The sequence below is a fragment of the Microtus pennsylvanicus genome, chromosome 4 (genome assembly GCF_037038515.1).
Source record: "Microtus pennsylvanicus isolate mMicPen1 chromosome 4, mMicPen1.hap1, whole genome shotgun sequence".
Taxonomy (NCBI): domain Eukaryota; kingdom Metazoa; phylum Chordata; class Mammalia; order Rodentia; family Cricetidae; genus Microtus; species Microtus pennsylvanicus.
In genome coordinates this window covers 19,002,702-19,024,102 of record NC_134582.1, presented here as the reverse complement: position 1 = coordinate 19,024,102, position 21,401 = coordinate 19,002,702, and the positions used below count along the sequence as shown (strand labels likewise).

Below are 21,401 nucleotides of genomic sequence, written 5' to 3'. Positions count from 1 at the left end.
GGCAGGAGGGAGTGGTCAGCACACCATTTCATTGTCTTAATTAGAAAGCCCATTGCAAACTTACAAATAGTTCATTTCTGAAATGTTTCGTTTAATAGTCCTTTTTTAAAGCGATTTATTTATTCACGTATTTTATGTCTATGAATGCTCTGTTTTCATGAGTACCAGAAGAAGGAATTTGATCCCATTACAGATGGTTTGTGAGCCACCATGTGGGTGCTGGGAATTGAACTCAGGACCTCTGGAAGAGCAGTCAAGCACTCTTAACCACTGGGCCATCTCTCTAGCCCCCATTTAATACTTTTTAACAACTGTTAACTGTGGGTAACAAAACTACAGATAGAGTGAACTACCATATACCAAAACAGAATACAACACTTGCCTCAAAAGAAGAAACCAAGAAGCTTCGGGGTTCTGCTCTCCAGCTCCCTGGCGCCAACTTCTAGAATATGACAAAGCAAATGTTTCTAGGGGACTGGGGACACGAAATTATATTTTTAGAATTTCATGCCTATTTTGAATCATAGTTGGGGGCATGGGCATTAAATACATTTTTGAAAGGCAAGACAAATATCTGCTTCCTGTAACGCATTTTGAGAGACCGTCCTCATTAAAGGCATAGTCTCACGCCCTAATGCAGCTCGCTTATTACCTCATGTTTGAAAGAGCAAGAACTCAAAGTACACATACATTCAATTTATTTAATGGATCAAATTTTAAAAGCTCAAAAGAGGGAGAATTATGGTCTCAAGGAATGGATTAATAAGGTCATGAGTTATGGTTAACAAGGGTTTTTTTTTTTCTTTTTAAATGTATTTTGTCTGTATGGTGCTTTGTCTGCATGTCTGTCCGTGCACCATGTGCATCCAGTACCCTTGACAGCAAGAAGATGGATGGCATCAGATACTTTGGGACTGGAATTTCAGACAGCCGTGAGCTCCCGGGTGGGGATGCCAGGAATCAAACTCAGCTCTGCTAGAGGAACACCAAATGCCTTAACCACTGAGACATCCCTCTAGCCACTCACATAAGGTTTTTCAGTGTGATTGACAAGTCAAACATAACTCCTAAAAATAATAGAAGTGGGGCTTAGCATGTGCAAGGCTTTGGGTTTAGTCCCAGAAGTACCACCATCAGAAATACATATAGCAGAAAATGCCTGATTTGTGATAAAGAGGACGAGGGAGAGAGTCTCTGAAGAAGGCTCCGGTGGGCTCTATACCAAAAAAATTTTAGTCCATATTTGATGGTTATTCTCTGTAAAGACTACCTCATGGCTTAATGTGGTTTTTAAAGCCCAGAAGGTTGTGAGTCCCAGAAAGCAGGCTCTGAAATGTTTATACTATTGAACTTTGACTTGGTTTTAATTTTATTGTAACTGTGCCCTGGTTCTTCCTCCTCAGAGTAAGAAAGTCTTTGTTCTGATTTAACAGGCACCCACAGTTGGGAGGCTTTGAGCGCTTTTTTTTTAATGAGTTTTTATTTATTTATTTGGTTTTTCAAGACAGGGTTTCTCTGTAGCTTTGGAGCCTGTCCTGGAACTAGCTCTTGTAGACCAGGCTGGCCTCCAACTCCCAGAGATCCGCCTGTCTCTGCCTCCCGAGTGCTGGGATTAAAGGCGTGTGCCACCACCGCCCGGCAGCTTTGAGCTTTTAAAGAGATGGAATTTTAGAGAAACTTTGCAATTTAAGAGAGACTTTGGATATTTTAAAGAGGTTGAACTTTTAAAATGTTGAGATGTTTAAAAACTGTAGGACTTATAAAAGTTGGAATGTTTTGTATCGCCATTGTTTTGTATTAACAGAGCCTGTTAGGGACAATAAAAAGTGTTAGGGCTTAATAAGTGATATGTTTATGTGTCGAGCTGGTTTGCCAATTGTGCTGACTAGTTTTATGTCAACTTGACATAAGCTGGGATCATCTAGGAGGAAGGGATCGTAACCAAGAAAATGCCTCCCTAGGATTGGCCTGTGTGCGAATCTGTAGGGCATTTTCTTGCCTGATGGTTGATGTGGGAGGGCCCATTACATCATGGTCCTGGGCATGTGGTCCTAAGCTGTATAAGAAAGCAGACTGAGCAAGCCATGAGGATCAAGCCAAAGCCTCTGCGTCAGCTCTTGCCTCCAACTGCCTGCTCTCACGTCCCTGAACTACAAGCTATAATAAACCCTTTCCTCCTCAAGTTGCTTTTGGTCATGGTTTTTTATCACAGCAAGAGAAGCCCTAACTAATGCAACATATATCTGGTCTGTTTTTATTTTTGGGGGTTTGGTGCGATGCTTAACCTTTGACAGAAACTAAACTTGGATGAACAGCATCACACACCCTAGAATGTCCCGTGTGGTCCCGTGTTCATGCGGCCACCATGTGACAGCATGCAGTCAAGTCAGGCTCTCTGTACCACTATACAACCCCAGAAGGTAACAGCATGGCCAGTTGCTGGCTGTGAATATACTCCAACCGAGAGGTAGGAGTGGAACATAGAAGATGTAGAGATAGAGAGGAGGAACAGGCACTATTGTGTGTGATCACAGACCGGGCAGCTATGTGGTTCCCTGCCTCTCTGGGAAAAGAAAGATTCTGGGGGACAAGAACATTCATCAACTGAGCAAGTTCAAAGATAATGAGGACTGAAAAGAAGCCAATTGGGCTTGTGGCTTCCCAAGTTGGTAAACTTCTAGAAGATTGAAAGGGATGGAAACATTTGCCCCAATGTGCTTTGCACTGGTGGCCTCCAGGTAACCTATCCCTGTTTGGACCATGGTTTTACAGCCATCAGTAAACCACAGTGATCACGATGAGTGACCACGAAGGTGGGACTCGGCCTCAAACCCTCACCACAGCTAAATGCCCTGCTGGCACACCATCTGACGGGGCCACAGTTTAGAGCGAAATGGTTTAGGAGTGAGCAGGAGGGGTGAACACTGTCTTTGAAAAGTCCCCAAACATTAATGTCTTCCGAGATCAGACCTAAGTACTGAGGCCTGACAGGAGACGATGACGTTGAAAATGGTCATCAGGAGATGCCCCACTGCGGGAGCTCATGGTGTGGCTCCACGGCAGAGCATTGGTCTAGCATCAGGGGAAGGTGAAAACAGAACCAAAGTACTGTAACAGAATTAAATGAGAATAGTTGTGGTTTAAAAAAAAAAAGGTTCGGGACTGGGGAGGTGGCCTATCCAGCAGGCTTGTCCGTCCATACTTGAAGGGAGGAATAAAGATTGAGGAAAGACATAAATGAGAAATAGAAGAGTCAGGAGGGCATCCAGTGGGTACCATGATCAGCCCCAAGTTTATTACTCAAAGTTCTTATCTGCCCCAAGCAAAAGAAAGTGGAGGGCACAAGACTTCCATGACACAAAGAACAAGCAAGCATAAATACCTCCTTTCATCTCAAAACACCTGGTAACCATGCCCTAAGTCAAAACATCCTGTTGACTGGTCTTTGGAGTAAGGCATCCAGTAGCCACAACTTTGGTAAAATATCTCATTGTTTAGGCAAAACATCCAGTAGCCACACCTTAGGTCAAAACATCCTGTTGTATAACCTTGGAGGAACAAGAATAGGCCTGAACTCTCTGACTTTTAGTCAAGATGGAACAGATCCTCTTCTGTGGATCTCCACAGTGAGGTGGCTCAGTGGTCAACACTTGCTATCGCAGAGACCCAGTTCCAGTTCCCAACACCCACATGGTGATTCTCAATCATACATAACTCCAGTTCCAGAGATCTGACACCCGCTTCTGACCTCTATGGCCACTAGACATGAATATGGTGTACATATATAGATGCAAACAAAACACTCATGCACTTCAAATTAATATAATAAATGATCTTTTAAAATATTTTAAAAAGAAAAACCCACAAGGACTGTTATTTCCTTCACAGCACACTTAGCACTGACATTATCAGGAGGGGAAAGGGATGGTCACCAACTGAAGTCAGTTCTTTCTCTGGAATACATGGAAATGAGATCCTATCCACTGAAGTACTGAATTGCCGCGCACTGTGCCCCCATGTCTGCGCTCTGTGCGCTGGCACCCAGTTACCGAGCTTCAGGCAAGGGGCTGGAGGTTAAAATACACAAAGATTCACAGACAGACAGCGACACGGGTCATCCTTGAATTCCCCAAAAATGTCGCCTTTATTATGTCCAAGGGCAGATTATATAGAGATAGCCACACCCCAGCCAAACCCACCAGAAACCACTCTCCTGCCATCAGGAACTCCTGAAGGTCTCGTGCTCAGAGCAGCTATAGGCACTCAGATCAGGGGATTACAGGAAATTCAGGATCTGGGTTCTCACTGCTCCCAACACCGAATCCATGTGTCTAGGGACCAGTTAAATCATCCCATGCTTCAGGTTTCCGTAAGTAGGGCTTGGAGGAGCCAGGGCATCATCTTCAAGGCAGTGAAGCTGATCCAGCCAGTGCAGCCAGGGAGGACACGTTGCTCCTTTGCCCAAAACCACCGAATGGCCAGGAAAACAACACTCCGGCTGCAGACTCAGTGAGAATATATGTCTGGCTGCTTCATCCATAATACCAGATGCACCTCTCTGGGGAACGGTGATGAGGCAGGCTGTGTGTGCATGTGGAGGGCAAAGGGACAGATGGGAAATCTGTGGACCTTCTGTTCAGCTTTGCTGTGAATCGGAACAGCTCTAAAAGGTTAAATCTGCCAATAAATAAACAATCCGCCCTAGGTAATGTCCTTAGATTAGGATCCAGAGCAAAGGAGCTGGTGAGAAGAAAGAGGAACAGAGTGACCAGGGAGCAGGGGGGTAGAAGACATTCTGAAAAGCCCATCTCAGGGCAACAAGCACAAGTTGGTCCTCTTAAAGAGAGGTAGGTTCATTTAAACCAAGCCAAGAGAGACAGTGTCCTGCTGTTGGAAGCTGTGGCTTATGAATATGAAAAGCAGTATTTAAAGAACATTTCCTGGACTGGAGAGGTGGTTCGGTGGTTAAGATCACTGACTGCCCTGGCATGAGGACTCAGGTTCAAGTCCCAGCACCCACCTAGCAGGTAACAGCCATGTGTAACCCCAGTTCCGGGGAATCCTGTGCCCTCTCCTAGCCCATGAGCACAGCACACACACATACACAGACATTCTTAATATCCTTAGATCCACAAATAAGTATAGGTATCTCTCTCTCTCTCTCTCTCTCTCTCTCTCTCTCTCTCTCTCTCTCACACACACACACACACACATACACACATACACAGACATTCTTAATATCCTTAGATCTACAAATAAGTATAGGTATCTCACACACACACACATACACAGACAATCTTAATATCCTTAGATCCACAAATAAGTAAGTATAGGTATCTCTCTCTCTCTCTCTCTCTCTCTCTCTCTCTCTCTCTCTCACACACACACACACACACACATACACAGACATTCTTAATATCCTTAGATCCACAAATAACTATAGGTATCACACACACACACACACATACACAGACATTCTTAATATCCTTAGATCCACAAATAAGTATAGGTATCTCACACACACACACACACACACACACACACACACACATACACAGACATTCTTAATATCCTTAGATCCACAAATAAGTATAGGTATCTCACACACACACACACACACACACACACACACATACACAGACATTCTTAATATCCTTAGATCCACAAATAAGTATAGGTATCTCACACACACACACACACACATACACAGACATTCTTAATATCCTTAGATTCACAAATAAGTATAGGTATCTCTCTCTCTCTCACACACACACACACACACACACATACACAGACATTCTTAATATCCTTAGATCCACAAATAAGTATAGGTATCACACACACACACACACACAGACATTCTTAATATCCTTAGATCCACAAATAAGTATAGGTATCACACACACACACACACACACACACACACAGACATTCTTAATATCCTTAGATCCACAAATAAGTATAGGTATCTCACACATACACACACACACACACGCACACATACACACATTAAATGTCTTTGCAACAGACAAAGAAAACTACAACTGGTCAAACTGCAGAGAAGTGGCTACGTGGTTCTGTGGTGGTTTGAAGGAGAATGTCCCCCATAGGCTCATATATTTGAATACTTAGTTTAGTCCCCACTTGGTGAAACTGTTTAGAAAGGATTAGGAAGTGTGGCCTTGATAGAGGAGGTGTGTCATTAGGGGCATACTTCAAGGTTTCAAAAGCCCATGTCATTCCCAATTCCTCTCTCTCTCTCTCTCTCTCTCTCTCTCCCTCCCTCCCTCCCTCCCTCCCTCCCTCCCTCCCTATCTTTCTCTCTGCCTGATGGTTTTGTCTCAAGATATACAGCTACTGCAGCAGTACCATGCCTGCCTGCCTGCCTGCTGGCACCGTGCTCCCCACCATGATGGCTGTGATATCACCCACAGAAATTATAATCCCCCAATAAATTCTTCATTCTCTAAGTTACCTTGGTCAGGGTATTGTGACATAGCAGTAGAAAACTAAGACAGGTGTCCTGGCCCAGCTGCTCTATCTACAACAAAATCCCTGCACCCAGGGATCGTAGCAGAAGAGGGTACAGGAAGATTATAAGAGCCAGAGGACCAGGAAGTCTGCTGTGTCTCATAGAAATGTCAGAGAGGATGCACTCATGAAGCCTCAACATGTATGCCTAAACAAGACTTGACCAAAGACAGTACAATGGCATGCTAACATGGGAGGAGCCGCCATCTTAAATCTCACGGAACTTCAACCCTAAATAAAAAAACTTCAAGCAGCTAAGGAATGCTGAGAGTGGAAGAAATAGTCTTTCCCAGGGAAGAGCCCTCGTCTGGTTATCTAATACTAAGTGGTCATCCCTTCAATCGCATAATACGAGTAACATGTGGACTGAAAGATTGATTTAGATATTTAGGGAAAAAATAGACGGATGGGTGGATGGATGGATGGTACATAGGAGAGACAGATAGTGCTTGTGGGGAGAAAGGAGGGAGATAGAGGCCATGCATGTGAGAGAGAGCATGACTGGAGAGTTGGAGGGCGCAGAGAGAAGGGTCAAAATTATGTAATTAAATTTTAATCTCAAATGCTTTTAATTTTTTTAATGCTGAGATTCAGTACTGTGAGGAAGCACTTAGCATTCACAAGGCCCTACTATGTACAATCTACAGTACCACAAAGATAGAATCATCATCATATTTTCCTTTCCTGGCATCTAGTATTGGTGGAGGAATGCAGGAAAGGTAGAAGCAATTGCTACAGCCATTTTGGTGCCGGCACATCAACGCATAGTGCTGCTCTTGTCCCTGGATGTGTACTCTCTGAAGAAGCCACTCTAGCCTTCTGTGCCTCTGCACCGGCAGCCAGGTTTCCTGTGCTCCAGACAACCACTGGAAGAAACCCACAAGCACCGTGGCTCCTGGACCAAGTGCTCATGTTCACCTAATGGAATAGTAACAGTGCCCGGAATGAGTCCTGCCTTGCTGAGTTGTCTTTAAATACAATCAGATGGTGGCTGCTTATATAATATTTGTGCAACTCATTCACTGGTGGCCATATTTTGGCAGGTCAGTCTGAAGCTCACAGGAATCCTACAGCTACATAAGATTGACGATTGCTTTCCTGCCCTAGAAGTATGCATAGACCCTTCCAGCACCTTCCAGGGATATCAGAGATGGAGCTTCTGAGTTCTTTAGTTTGTTTTCATCATGCCCTATGATTCAAGTGTGTGGTGTCTCCAGCAATAGGGTTTTACCAAAAAGTTCCGGAAGGTAACCAAGGCAGTGCCAACAGACTTCAGTACTTGTGGAGGTCGATGGAACTCCACAGGCCAACAACTCAATAAGAAGTAACCTATAACTAGCACAAGGCTTTTTATTTGATAGCCTGTGGTGTCTGGGAGAGACATTGTCTCAATTATAGGACAGCTCCATTTAAGCTCCTTTTGTATGTGTACTTTAGAAAATGTCTACAGTAGCAGTATTTTCAAAGGTCCTCAGTGTTATCCCTCCCCAGGCTTCCTCCACTACTCTTCTTCATATCCCTCAACCCATTTAACCCTCTTCCATTCTTTCCCCTTTCTCCTTCATCACCTGGGTTCTATCCCCCTTCCTTCAAAATTTCCACTGTTGCTGTAGTAGACAGAGATGTCTTAAGGAATAGAAATAAAGAAATGTGTGTGATATATGTATAAGTATATGTATATTTAAAGATAGATAGATAGATAGATAGATAGATAGATAGATAGATAGATAGATAGATAGATAGGCAGGCTTGCATGATATGGTCTGGGTAGTCCCACGATCACTTTCTCACACTGGAGCAGCTGAGAATCTGGTACCTGCCCAGCCTGAGGCTGACTGATCCCAACAGTCCCAGTCTGGTGCTGAGGCCTGGAGGACCCGGAGAGCTGTTGGACTTCAGGCAGTGCAGGAATCCTGGGGAACTGGTGCTGATGTCAGTGAAGGGTTGCCTTAGCAACAGGAAGGATGAACTTGCCAGCAGAAATGAAAGCAAGCAGACAGAATGCAAAGCTTCCTTCTTCCATGCGCTTTGATCTGTGTGGCCATAGGGTTAATCTTCCTGCTTCAAATAATAATGATAAAGAAAATCCCTCTCACGGGTGCCCAGTGGCATGCATTTCACTTGATATCAGATCCAGTGAAGTTGACAAACAATATTAGTCATTACAACCCTTTCCTAGTTTTCTAATTTCTATGGGTACTGGGTATCTATAGTATCACAAGGGATCAGTCCAAGATGGTAGCCTTTTGGGGAAAGGGCGAGAAGGTGTAGAATCAACAGCACAGACTCCAGGAGCCAGGTAAAAACAAAAGCCGAATCTTTTATTGAGGGTATGGGCAGGTCTCTTCTATCCCCTCCTGGGAGCCAGAAGTGGTGACAATATGGAATGCTGTATTACTCTCTCTCATTGTCCTAGGCCATAATATCAGCGGTCTCTTGAGGCAGACTTCTGATTGGTTCATAGGGAAGTTTCTATGCATGCTATACTGGCCCCAAGCCAGCTATTAGCCTATACAATACTATAGCATGTATTGGAGTATTTATTTCATCTAAAAATCATGATATTTCTTAGAAGGAAAGAAATACATACATAAGTGACCCCCAAAATTCTTTCAGGGAACTCCTACAACTCATAAACACCTTCAGTCATGTAGCAGAATACAAGATTAACTCAAAAAACTCCTTTATACAGATAATAAATGGGCTGAGAAAGAAGTCAGAGAAATATCACCCTCACAATAGCCACAAATAACATAAAATATCTTGGAGTAACTCTAATTAAACAAGTGAAAGATCTGTATGACAATAACTTTAAATCTTTAAAGAAAGATATTAAAGAAGACACCAGAAAATGGAAAGATCTCTGATGCTCTAGGGTAGGTACAATTAGCATAGTAAAAATAGCAATCTTACCAAAAGCAATCTACAGACTCAATGCAATGCCAATCAAAATCCTAGCAAAATTCTTTGCAGACCTTAAAAGAACAATACTCAACTTCATATGGAAAAACAAAAATCCCAGGATAGCAAAAACAATCCTGTACAATAAAGGAACTTCTGTAAGCATCACAATCCCTGACTTCAAACTCTGCTATAGAACTACAGTACTGAAAACAGCCTGGTATTGGCATAAGAACAGACAGGAGGACCAATGGAACCCAATAGAAGTCCTAGATATCAATCCACACACCTCCAAAACCTGATTTTTGACAAAGAAGCTAAAAATATCAAATGGAGAAAAGAAAACATATTCAACAAATGGTACTGCCATAACTGGATATCAACATGTAAAAGAATGAAAATAGATCCATATCTATCACCATACACAAAACTCAAGTCCAAATGAATCAAAGACTTCAGCATAAAACCAACCACTGAACCTCATAGAAGAGAAAGTGGGAAGTACACTTGAATGCATTGGCACCAGAGACCACTTCCTAAATATAACCCCAGTAGCACAGACACTGAGAGCAACAATTAATAAATGGGACTTCCTGAAACAAAGAAGCTTCTGTAAAGCAAAGGACATGATCAACAAGACAAAATGGCAGCCTACAGAATGGGAAAAGATCTTCACCAATTCCACATTGGACAGAGGGCTGATCTCCAAAATATACAAAGAACTCAAGAAACTTGATATCAAAAGAACAAATAATCCAATAAAAAATGGAGTACAGAACTAAACAGAGAACTCTCAACAGATGAATCTCAAAGGGCTGAAAGACACCTAAGAAAATGCTCAACATCCTTAGCCATCAGAGAAATACAAATCAAAACAACTCTGAGATCCCATTTTACACCTGTCAGGATGGCCAAGATCAAAAACACTGATGACAGCTTATTCTGGAGAGGTTGTGGGGGAAAGGGAATACTCTTGCATTGCTGGTGGGAGTGCAAACTTGTATAGCTGCTTTGGAAATCAATATGAGATTTCTCAGAAAATTAGGAAGCAATCTACCTCAAAAATCCAGCAATACCACTATTGGGTATATACCCAAACGTCGCTCAATCACACCACAAGAACATGTGTTCAACTATGTTCATAACAGCATTATTCATAATAGCCAGAACCTGGAAACAACCTAGATGTACCAAAGAATAGATTTTTTTAAAATGTGGTACATTTGCACCATGGAGTACCACTCAGTGGTTTAAAAAAAAAGAAAGAAAGAAAGAAAGAAAGAAAGAAAGAAAGAAAGAAAGAAAGAAAGAAAGAAAGAAAGAAAGAAAAGATATCTTGGATCTAGGAAAAAAAAACACATTGAGGTAACTCAGACCCAAAAGACAAATATATAGTATGTACTCACTCATAAGTGGGTTTTTAGTTAAAAAGCGAAGAAAAGCCAGCCTATAGTTCACAACCACAGAGAACCTAGACAACAAAGAGGACCCTAAGAGAGACATATACTACCAACATAGAAAGGAGGAAAAGATAAGATCTCCTGAATAAATTGGGAGCATGGGGGGTCACAGGAGAGTATAGAAGAGGACAAGGGAGGAGGGGAGAGGAGCGGAGAAAAATGTATAGCTCAATAAAAATATAAAAATAAAAAATAAAACCAAAAACAAAAAAAAAATGCCCTGAGGAATTCAGGAGCTGTTACTTGCGTTTGAACCCTTTAACCTGGGTTGGGGCAGGGTCAACTAATCTGGGGGTTCAGGCAGCAGCTACTCTTCCCTGGTCAGCAGCACATAAGACATCACCACAGTAGAGTTCTGGGTAACTCTTGTGTGGTGTGTGGAAGGGAATCAGTGTAGGAAAGGTGGGCAGGTGCCGATCCACGGTGTGGAAACTTGACTGCCGAAGCAGATGTGTTTTATCAGCCCGGCTGGGAGCAGAGAGTATGTTCCAGAGTCTCCATCAAGAGGTAGCAAGAGATGAAGCATAGTCAGAGCTCACATTTCCCAAGAGGCCACTGTCCTTCCTCACCTGGAAAAAGAGTCCCCTGGAAGCAGGTGACCTGCAGAAATGTGTGTCTGTCTCACCAGGACAGGGGTGAAGCAGGACAGAGCAACACAGCCAGGCATGGACAGAAGCCACAGAGCAGACACATTAAACAGTTCTAGCCCTGCCCTGCACCTCAGAGGCCAGAGGAGACAAACCACAAGCTTCCAAATACACTGAGAAGGAAGCCTGGGATACAGCCAAAACCAGCATAGCCCTAAAGGCTGAGTGGCTGTCATAAATCAGTCAGTCATTTGATGTGTGGGACAATGTGTGTATTGAGACAAACATCTGAGCTGTGCTCTGACCTACTTCATTGTTGACTCGGCCATTATTGGGATTCAGTAGTCACATGTCCCAGATTCTGAGACTGCTTACAGACTTCTCTGGGGCCCATGGCCTCCAGCAGGAGACAAATGAAGTATCCAGCTGTGGCGTACAGCAGCTCTCCTTATCTCAGAAGGGATGAATGCCAAGATTTCCCACAGTGACCAAAAGATAGAGCCATAGACGTCCCCCATAGACACTGCACTTTGCTTTATACTTACGTAGCTATGACAAACTTTAATCCATATACTAAGTACAATAAGTGATTAATATCTAGAACCATAATAATAATATAATGTAATAAATGGCTGTTTTGAAATTGTGTGTTGTTTATTTCTGGAATTCTTCATTGAATATTTTCAGATCTCGGTTAACCATGTCTAGCTGAGTGGATAGAAAATGAGCTTGCTAATGGAGGAGACTATTGTACAGTGTAAACTAGCTCCTGGTAGGCACAGAGGATCCGTGGCCAGAAAGGTGGTGGGAGGAGCATTTGTAGAGAGATCAGCAGAGCCTGATCTCTTTGGAGAATTCACTACAAGAATTCAAATAAGTGGACTATATGAATGTTTTTAAAGCAATAGCCATTGGGGGGGGTTGTTTTTGTTTTTGTTATCTTATCCTTGGAAAGTCGCCTCCTCAGGGAACACTGTAGAAAAAGGTATGGGAAGGACCCGAAACGCTGTCTTACAGACATGGCTGCGGCATGAACTCACAACAGCCGTGGTTGGCTGCATATGTCCTGCATGAGGCTTGAACCCACACACATACAAGTGGTTCGTGGGTCGTGCCAAAGGGTGCTCACAGCAGTCAAGGGTTACCAGGGTAGAGGAAGTCTTTGTCTTTAGGGAAGTAGCCACTGGTGAGTTGCTCATACGCCTGTGAATATCTTAAGACCCATTACCAAGGAAGGGGCCCTCGTTAAACGCAGTGACTCACAAACCAAAAACAAAGAAACAAGTGAGATGAGGATTCCCTGGGAGGAGGGGAATTGCTGAGAATGGGAGGGGGTAGTAAAGGATCAGGAAAAATGCATTGTAAACATACATTCGATTGTCAAAGAATGATTTGGTTAATAATTAAGTATTTAGAAGGAAATGGCAAGAGGCAGAGGGAAAAGAGGGCCTGCCGAAGGTGCCAGCTGTGCCTTCTGCTCTGTCTCGCCTTATAACATGCTCATGTCAGTACTCACAGATGGATCGTCCCTCAAAGCGTCCACAAGGTGGTGCTGTTGCACAGAGAAACGATCCTCTGTTTTGCCTCTGGCTAGACTCTACAGTCTACCAAGTGACACCCCCCCTCCCCCGCTAAATTCCACCTCTTAAAGCCTCTACCCCTTCCCCACATCCATACCAAAGAGCATGAGCCTTTGTGGGGGAGACAGTCAGACAATGTCTGTAATCCTTGACTAGATGAGATCACAGAGTCCTGTCCTTATCTAGTAGACATGGAGAGAGGTAAAATGTCACAGTCTCCTCTCGACTAGTTCAGGGGGGAAATGTGTAATTATGAAAACAGAGTGCCTCAAATGCTCACAGTCAAAGCATACGGATGTCGAGTGTGAAGGAGACCCTCCACACCTCCTGCAGCATCCCCGGCAGCCTGACATTATTTCACATTTAAAATGTGTTGGTTGCCGGGCGGTGGTGGCGCACGCCTTTAATCCCAGCACTCGGGAGGCAGAGGTAGGCGGATCTCTGTGAGTTCGAGACCAGCCTGGTCTACAGACCTAGTTCCAGGACAGGCTCCAAAACCACAGAGAAACCCTGTCTCAAAAAACCAAAAAAAAAAAGAAAAAAAAAATGTGTTGGTTGCTGATGGGTCATCTGGGAGCTCCTATAGATGCTCCCTGTGTATGGCTTAATAATCTCTACAGATAAGAAAAACCACTTTCTTCCAAACAGTAATGATGTTTGCTTACTTTAAACTGGGTATATTTGTCTGGAGTCAGTTTCTAATAATCTTCGGGCATTTTTTTTCATCTCCGTCTCTCTTATCAACACCAAGGTCTGGCAAACAAAATGTTTATGCCAACACTTTTCTAAGTTGGGTTCTCCTCACCACCCTGCTGGGCCTTGGGCTCAGCTGCCTACTTGACTTTGCATCTTTCCAGTCTACTGGTTCATCTTCCTTTCGAGACCACCAAGCCTGAAAATGTGCCAAGGCTATCAATACAGTTGTACAGATCTGCCACAAAACAAAAGCACTGACAAATTAGGAGTGGGGACCGCGAACCGGGTCCTTATCACAAGCTGTGCCATTAGCTCAGGAAGGTGCTGCTCGGTGGGGATCCCTGGGGAAATACCAAGCTGTCTAGTGGAGAGTTACTTATAAAGGAGTGGGGAAGGCAGAAGCACAGACATTAAGGGCCTCATTGAATAAATGGGACCTCCTGAGACTGAGAAGATTCTGTAAAGCAAAGGACACTGTCACTAAGACACAAAGGCAACCCACTGACTGGGAGAAGATCTTCACCAACCCCGCAACTGACAAAAGTCTGATCTCCAAAATACATAAAGAACTCAAGAAACTAGACCGTAAAATGCTAATCAACCCAATTATAAAATGGGGCACTGAGCTGAACAGAGAATTCTCAACAGAAGAACTTCAAATGGCCAAAAGACACTTAAGGTCATGCTCAACTTCCTTAGCGATCAGGGAAACGCAAATCAAGACAACTTTAAGATACCATCTTACACCTGTCAGAATGGCTAAAATAAAAAACACCAATGATAGCCTTTGCGGGAGAGGTTGTGGAGAAAGGGGTACACTCATCCCTTGCTGGTGGGAATGCAAACTTGTGCAACCACTTTGGAAAGCAGTGTGGCGGTTTCTCAGGAAATTCGGGATCAACCTACCCCTGGACCCAGCAATACCACTCTTGGGAATATACCCAAGAGAGGCCTTATCATACAACAAAAGTATATGCTCTACTATGTTCATAGCAGCATTGTTTGTAATAGCCAGAACCTGGAAACAGCCTAGATGCCCTTCAATGGAAGAATGGATGAAGAAAGTATGAAATATATATATATTAGAGTACTACTCAGCAGTAAAAAACAATGACTTCTTGAATTTTGCATGCAAATGGATGGAAATAGAAAACACTATCTTGAGTGAGGTAAGCCAGACCCAAAAAGAGGAACATGGGATGTACTCACTCATATTTGGTTTCTAGCCATAAACAAAGGACATTGAGCCTATAATTAGTGATCCTAGAGAAGCTAAATAAGGAGAACCCAAAGAAAAACATATAGGCATCCTCCTGAATATTAACCTTCATCAGGCGATGAAAGGAGACAGAGAAAGAGACCCACATTGGAGCACCGGACAGAAATCTCAAGGTCCAAATCAGGTGCAGAAGGAGAGAGAGCACGAGCAAGGAACTCAGGACCGCGAGGGGCGTACCCACACACTGAGACAATGGGGATGTTCTATCAGGAACTCACCAAGGCCAGCTGGCCTGGGTCTGAAAAAGCCTGGGATAAAACCGGACTTGCTGAACATAGCGGACAATGAGGACTACTGAGAACTCAAGAACAATGGCGATGGGTTTTTGATCCTACTGCACGTACTGGCTTTGTGGGAGCCTAGGCAGTTTGGATGCTCACCTTACTAGACCTGGATGGAGGTGGGTGGTCCTTGGACTTCCCACAGGGCAGGGAACCCTGATTGCTCTTTGGGCTAACGAGAGAGGGGGACTTGATTGGGGGAGGGGGAGCGAAATGGGAGACGGTGGCAGGGAAGAGACAGAAATCTTTAATAAATAAATAAACGGATGCCACCAGAAAAAAAAAAGAAAATAGAGGGGGCTGAGAGATGGCTCAGTGGTTAAGAGCACTGCCTGTTCTTCCAGAGGTCCTGAGTTCAATTCCCAGCAACCCCATGGTGGCTCACAACCAAAAAAAAAAGGAGTGGGGAAGGCTGGGAAGATCACTGGGTGGTAGGGATGTGTCAGGGGCAGCAGCAGCAGGGAGCCCCTCCGTGCCACATTGATCAGGGATGGCTTTGAGAAAGTGCCCAGGAGCCCAGACAGGGAGTCAGGGAGATCCTCTCAGGAGACAGGGGCAGATCTCTGGAGATGGAGAGGAGGTAGGGGCTCCAGATCCTGCTACAGCTCAGGACAGACAAACTGCCTGTCTCTACCAGCCTGAAAATTCAAGTCTCCCAACTGTGCAGCTGCAGGGTTTTTGTACATCTGGCTGCTCGGTGGTTCCAACCATACTAACAAGTCATTGCTGCAACCTGATCACAGCTGCTTGAGATGCCCTTGTCCCTCCCTACAGACGAGACCCTGTTCAAAAGGAAGGACACTCTCCTGGAACCACAAATCTGTACTGTCACTCCAAAGAGGATCCCCTTTCCCACGGGAGCATGCCTGCAACTACAGGGAAATCTTAACTCTCTGCCTTTCTCGGCAGACAAATGATACACACATAGGCACACCGGCTTGCAGGGACCTGAGCCAACCTAGACATGGGCATGGCCTCATTCTGTTCTGTGATCCCCGTCCATCCCTGTGTTGTGGTTTGGGTTTTGGTTTTACTCCTCCCTTTCCATATTTATACACTGTTCCTTCCTGTCAATCACAGGGTCATACCCTCCTGCATTTGCTCATCCTATGACCTGCTTACCTTGGTTTAGGATTTTTTTTTTTTCTGGAATGAGAGAATGACATCCTCTTGGATGTCAACTTTTGTGGTTTATTTTTCTTCTTTTGTTTTGTTTTTATTTTTTCTAGTGCTGGGGCCTGAGCCCCCAGCTTCATACAAGCGAGCCTTCTGTCTCTAAGCCACGCCCCCACCCCTAGCTCTAGTTTAAATTCTTGGAAAGAAAAGCAAAGCGTGCAAACTGTAAAGCAGAGGTGAGAGAGCGCCACAAAGCACAGGTGGGTGTTGAGTTCTCTCCCACTTGCCCTTGGCCCATAGCCCTGCGAGTCTCGGGACACTGCGTGCCCATCGCTGGCACCTGGGACAAAATAAGTTTATGTTCTGTTTAATTCATATTCCATCACGAGGGATAGGGTGGCTTTAAGCTCTGTACCTAAACCGAATTCTAAAAGAAACTAGTTGCTAAGGCAACTGGGCAGAGAGAGAATTAATTCAGCAGTGATTATATGCAGATTAATCTCGCTAATGAGTGGGAGGGGAGTAGGCTTTTTCTGTGTTCCTTCTATAACAGGGGGAAAGAAAATGGTATGGTTTCCTGCAGCCTTAAGGACCCAGGCTCCAGGTCCTCCTGGGAGTGAGGCTCTCCCCCTCTGCCCAGCCCCTCATGTTACCTTCAGACAGAACTGTGGGCGACGATGCGCATCTTATGAGGATCAAATCAGGTGCAGGAAGTCAGCCCCCTTCCGCTGTCTTTTTAAACTTGAGGTGCACAGTGACTCACACGGGTTAGTGGGAGTTCCTCTAGGAAAACCAGGATTTTGTTTTCTACAATTCTAGAATTGACCACACGTATCTCTATACATCCCCACTGGAATCCAAATAGAATCCACAGACCCTGATGCCAGGGCTAGTCTTCACTAGACTGTTAGGATATCTGAAGTCCGTGATAATATCTTATCCACATTTATAATCTCAAGGCCCAGCAATGCACCAAGTGCGTGGTATATATTTTTACATGCTTTCATGGGTCTTATGGGTGCAAAGCCATGGTAAAACACTTTCCTAGTGTGGCATGACCTTAGATTTGATCCTCAGCACTGCAGAAATAAAACCTAATTTTAAAAATGTGCCTCGTAACAAATGAAAGGCGAAAATGCCACATTTTAAAGGACCCACGGGGCTTACGGCTGCCCTTCGTTCTGCACACTGCAGCCCTCTAGGGAGAAACAAATGTGCCTAGCGTCAAAACTGCAGGAGGTGGTGGCGAAGCCCTCAAAAGGCTGAGGCAGGGGGACCACGAGTTTGAGGTCAGACAATCTGTGCTATAGAGTAGACCCTATTCTCTTTTGTGGGGAGGGGGATGGGAGAAAGTTAGGGGAAAACCTCTCTGAAACTATAGAACTGTGTTCTCACTTCAGAAGAATCTCTCTCTTCCACTGATAGGCTGAATAATCTACTCACATATTTTTATTTTAGTAAAATACGTAGCTGACGTGCCACCCTAACCTCTTGTAGTTGTCCCTTTCGGTGACACTAAACATATTTTCATTGTTGTAAGCCATCCCCAAAGTCCATGTTTGAAACGCCATCAGTCTCCCAGACCAAAGTTCTGCCTTTGTTAGCACGCCTCCTCATCTCCCGCTCCCGCGCCTGACCACCACCACGCCACGTTCTGTCTTTATTGCTGACTCTCAGCGGGAGATGCGTGGGCTAATGCAGCATTTGCTCCTCTATGATAGGTGGTTCTCTTTGCATGATGTCTTCGAGATCCATCTACCTTCGAGCAGGCGTCAGTTTCTCTCCAACCTAAAGCCGACCCCTCCCTCTTCCACTCTGCTCACACCACTCTCTCTCGCTGAGCATCTGTCATAAATGTTCTCCTGGCATGTCCCATTGCCTTTATGTCCCAGTTTGTATATCACTCCGCTGCACACGGGTCCTCAGGAAATCTCTGTTGAGTGTGTGATAACTGACTTTGAATGAGCCTGCCCTGGTACAAAAATAAAAAAGAATACTTCCTCAAGGTTATCAGTTACCTGTCTCAAAGAAGTTAAATAGATAGGTATCTGTCCGATTGATACTAAATGATAATATTTACTAGTCTATTGAGAAATGACTACCTACTACACACCATGAGAAGCAGATCCATTCAAACCATTCTCACTACAACCCTATGGCCTTGGTCCCATTGTCCCCAGCCATTTGCAGGGCAGTTAGAGCATAGAACAGGGTTTTGAAGCATACCGTTCTTGCTGATAACCGCTTCACCGGAGAGATTATACCTCAGGAGATGTTGCCGTGCCGTGAGTGTCTATCTTCCCGAGGCTTGGGAAGGAAAAGGCTTATTTGACTTACACTTCCAGGTCACAATCCATCGTGGAGGGAAGGCAGGCAGGAAATCAAGAAAGAACTTGAGGCAAAACTCAGGAAGCAATGCTGCTTGCTGGCTCCCTCACAGCCCCACGTTGAGCCAGCTTTCTTTCTGCAGCCCAGGATCACCTGCCCAGAAAATGGTACTGCCCACTGTGGGCCCTACCACATGAGGTAAGGCAAGCCAAAAGTCCTTCACAAACATGTTCATGGGTCATCCTAATAAAGACAGTTACTCAGTTGAGAATCTTTTCTCGGGGGATTCTGGAAAGTGTCCGGTTGACAACTTAATGCTAACTAGGACACATATATAGACATCGTGAGATAATAATATCTTTGAGATAAGACTCGTCTTAATACAAAATTAACTTGTTACATATGCACCTTTCCTGCATAGCCTGAAGGTAACTTTCGATTGTATTTTTAGTGCACCTGTGTTTCAAGTTCAACCTGTCACTTGAGGTCAAATGTGGAATTTTCCACTGGGTTATCACTGTCAGCACCCAGAAAACCTTCCGGGTTTATAGCATTTTAGGCCTTGGATTTGTGGGTTCGAGGTGCTTCACCTATAGGTCATCTTAGGTCACCAACTGCTCAGAAGCATAAGAAACTGGTCAGATAGTTTCCTTTTCTTTAGTTTTCATTTACTTATTCATTCATTCACAGAGTGAGACAAAATCTTACTCTGAAGCTCAGACTAGCCTAGAACTCAACATATAATCCAGAATAGCCTGAAACTCGTGACAATCCTCCTGCCTCAGCCTTCCAAGTGCTGAGATTGCAGACATGAGTCACCGTGCCTGGTTTGTTCTTATACACAATGGCACACAGGACCAAATAAACATGTTCAGTTAGATGAGCTTCTATTGTGCAGCCATGAACTTGGATGCTATTAACCAGCTTTCCTCACGGTCTACTGTCACGTGATTTGCTAACATACAATAACAGATGTACACAGAGAGAAAGACTGACCCCAAATCAGAGTCAGCATGTAACTGCTAGGTTCTGTGCTGTAGCGTCTCCCACAGTTTCTCATGGGAGCTGTCGCCAGCACAAGAACAATATCCAGCATGTAAAATGTAGAATACATGTTCTCGCTCGCTCGCTCACTCGCTCTTTTCTGATTTAAGGAAGGGACTTTGTGGAATCGGACTCACTTTAGAAGGAAGTATGTTTGGGAACAGAATTACTTGAACTAGAACCATCTCCAAATACTGAAGCTATTTTTTTAATCATAAAATTTTCCTTAAAATAAATACTTTCTTCATGTAGCTTAGATTCGTTTGCAATGTTTTACAGTTTATTTCTTCTGGCCTTGTTAATTGGTGAAGGAAGAGTATACTTTAAGCTTGGCAGACTGGGTTTTCTAACTTCATGTTTCAATATTTTTATTAAACAACGTGCGTTTGGGTGTCTGCTGGAGTCCAAAAGTTTGCTAGACTTCTTAACATTTCAAAGCAGAATAAAGCCATCCGGGTGCTGACTGACGCTGTTCTATTGTGGTCTTCTGCTTGTAAAACCAAGGGTCGCTGTGACACATGCAGCTTTTCTCAGACTACTCTTGTCCCTACATGTGCCTCCGCCAGCCACCCCCGCCTCAGAGCTGGTATCTGTCCGCCCTCTCTCACAGCCACAGATTCTGGGCTCTCCGCTTTACCTTTCCCCCAGCTGTGAGTATCTTAGGCCATCCATGTCTCGCTCCACTGACGGCAGCACACAACAACAACAACAAAATATCCACATACACACCCTAGCACGCACACACGCACCGTGGCTAAAACATGAAAGGGAAGGAGGCTGGAGTCTCAATATCCCCTGTGAGGGTCCCTTCAGTGACCAGAAGACACACTTTTTCTCCAGTAGGTGCCACTTTTCAATCGAGCCAGGGGCTGGAAGAGTCTTTCCTAACACACAGACTTTCTCTGACTCAAACAGAGTAAGACAGCGCCTGGTTGAGTTTGGTGACTTTCACAGAATTTTGGACTGAAAGCATCGACGTGTCCATTCAGTTTGCAAATTCCCTTTTATGGCTTATGGGATATTTTGTCGTATTATTCGAGTTTGCTTTTTAATGTATCTGATGGCCTCCCACCTCGACAGGACACTGTGATCCTGCGTTTTGGACACAAAGAGGAGTCGGTGACGTTTAGCATCCTTTCCCTGCTGATGTGCTGCTATTTTGGTCTTTAAGACTGTCAGTTCCTAGTTCTCTGTGGATGGCGCCTCTCAGAGCTACTTCATATTACTCCTACTGTAGGAGTAAAGGAGGAGACACATCACTTCAATACATTTTAAAATATTTGCTCTCAGAGTATGTACAGAAAGGGAAACTTGAAGCTATTTCTCTGCTTTTCTGTTTTTAAAAAAAATGTTAAAATGTACCATAATACTTTCCGTGTATATTATAATTAGGTCATACAGTGATCTAGGCTGCTGAAAATGAATGACAGCCTATTTCCACCAAGACACTAAGGGGTGGGATAAAACAACAGACCGCTGTGTGATCTGTCAGGCAAGGACCCCTCCGTGTGAGACCCTGTAACACCACATGGCCCAGCTTGTGCGCTGTTCTCTGGCTGCAGCTGTGCACTTCTGCAATCGCGGTCCTTGCTCGGAGT

General features: G+C 44.2%; 1 protein-coding gene and 1 long non-coding RNA gene across 2 annotated transcripts in view; one reads left to right on the top strand and one right to left on the bottom strand.

Moving 5' to 3' along the window:
* The window catches only part of LOC142847624 (uncharacterized), a 106,388-nt gene extending 87,647 nt beyond the window's left edge, over nucleotides 1-18,741 (bottom strand). Inside the window, exon 1 of the long non-coding RNA XR_012910264.1 lies at nucleotides 18,658-18,741. This is a non-coding gene — a long non-coding RNA (uncharacterized LOC142847624). The remainder of the gene's footprint in view (nucleotides 1-18,657) is intronic.
* Gnal (G protein subunit alpha L) overlaps nucleotides 1-21,401 on the top strand; it is a 102,740-nt gene that overhangs the window by 2,943 nt on the left and 78,396 nt on the right. The window lies entirely within an intron of this gene.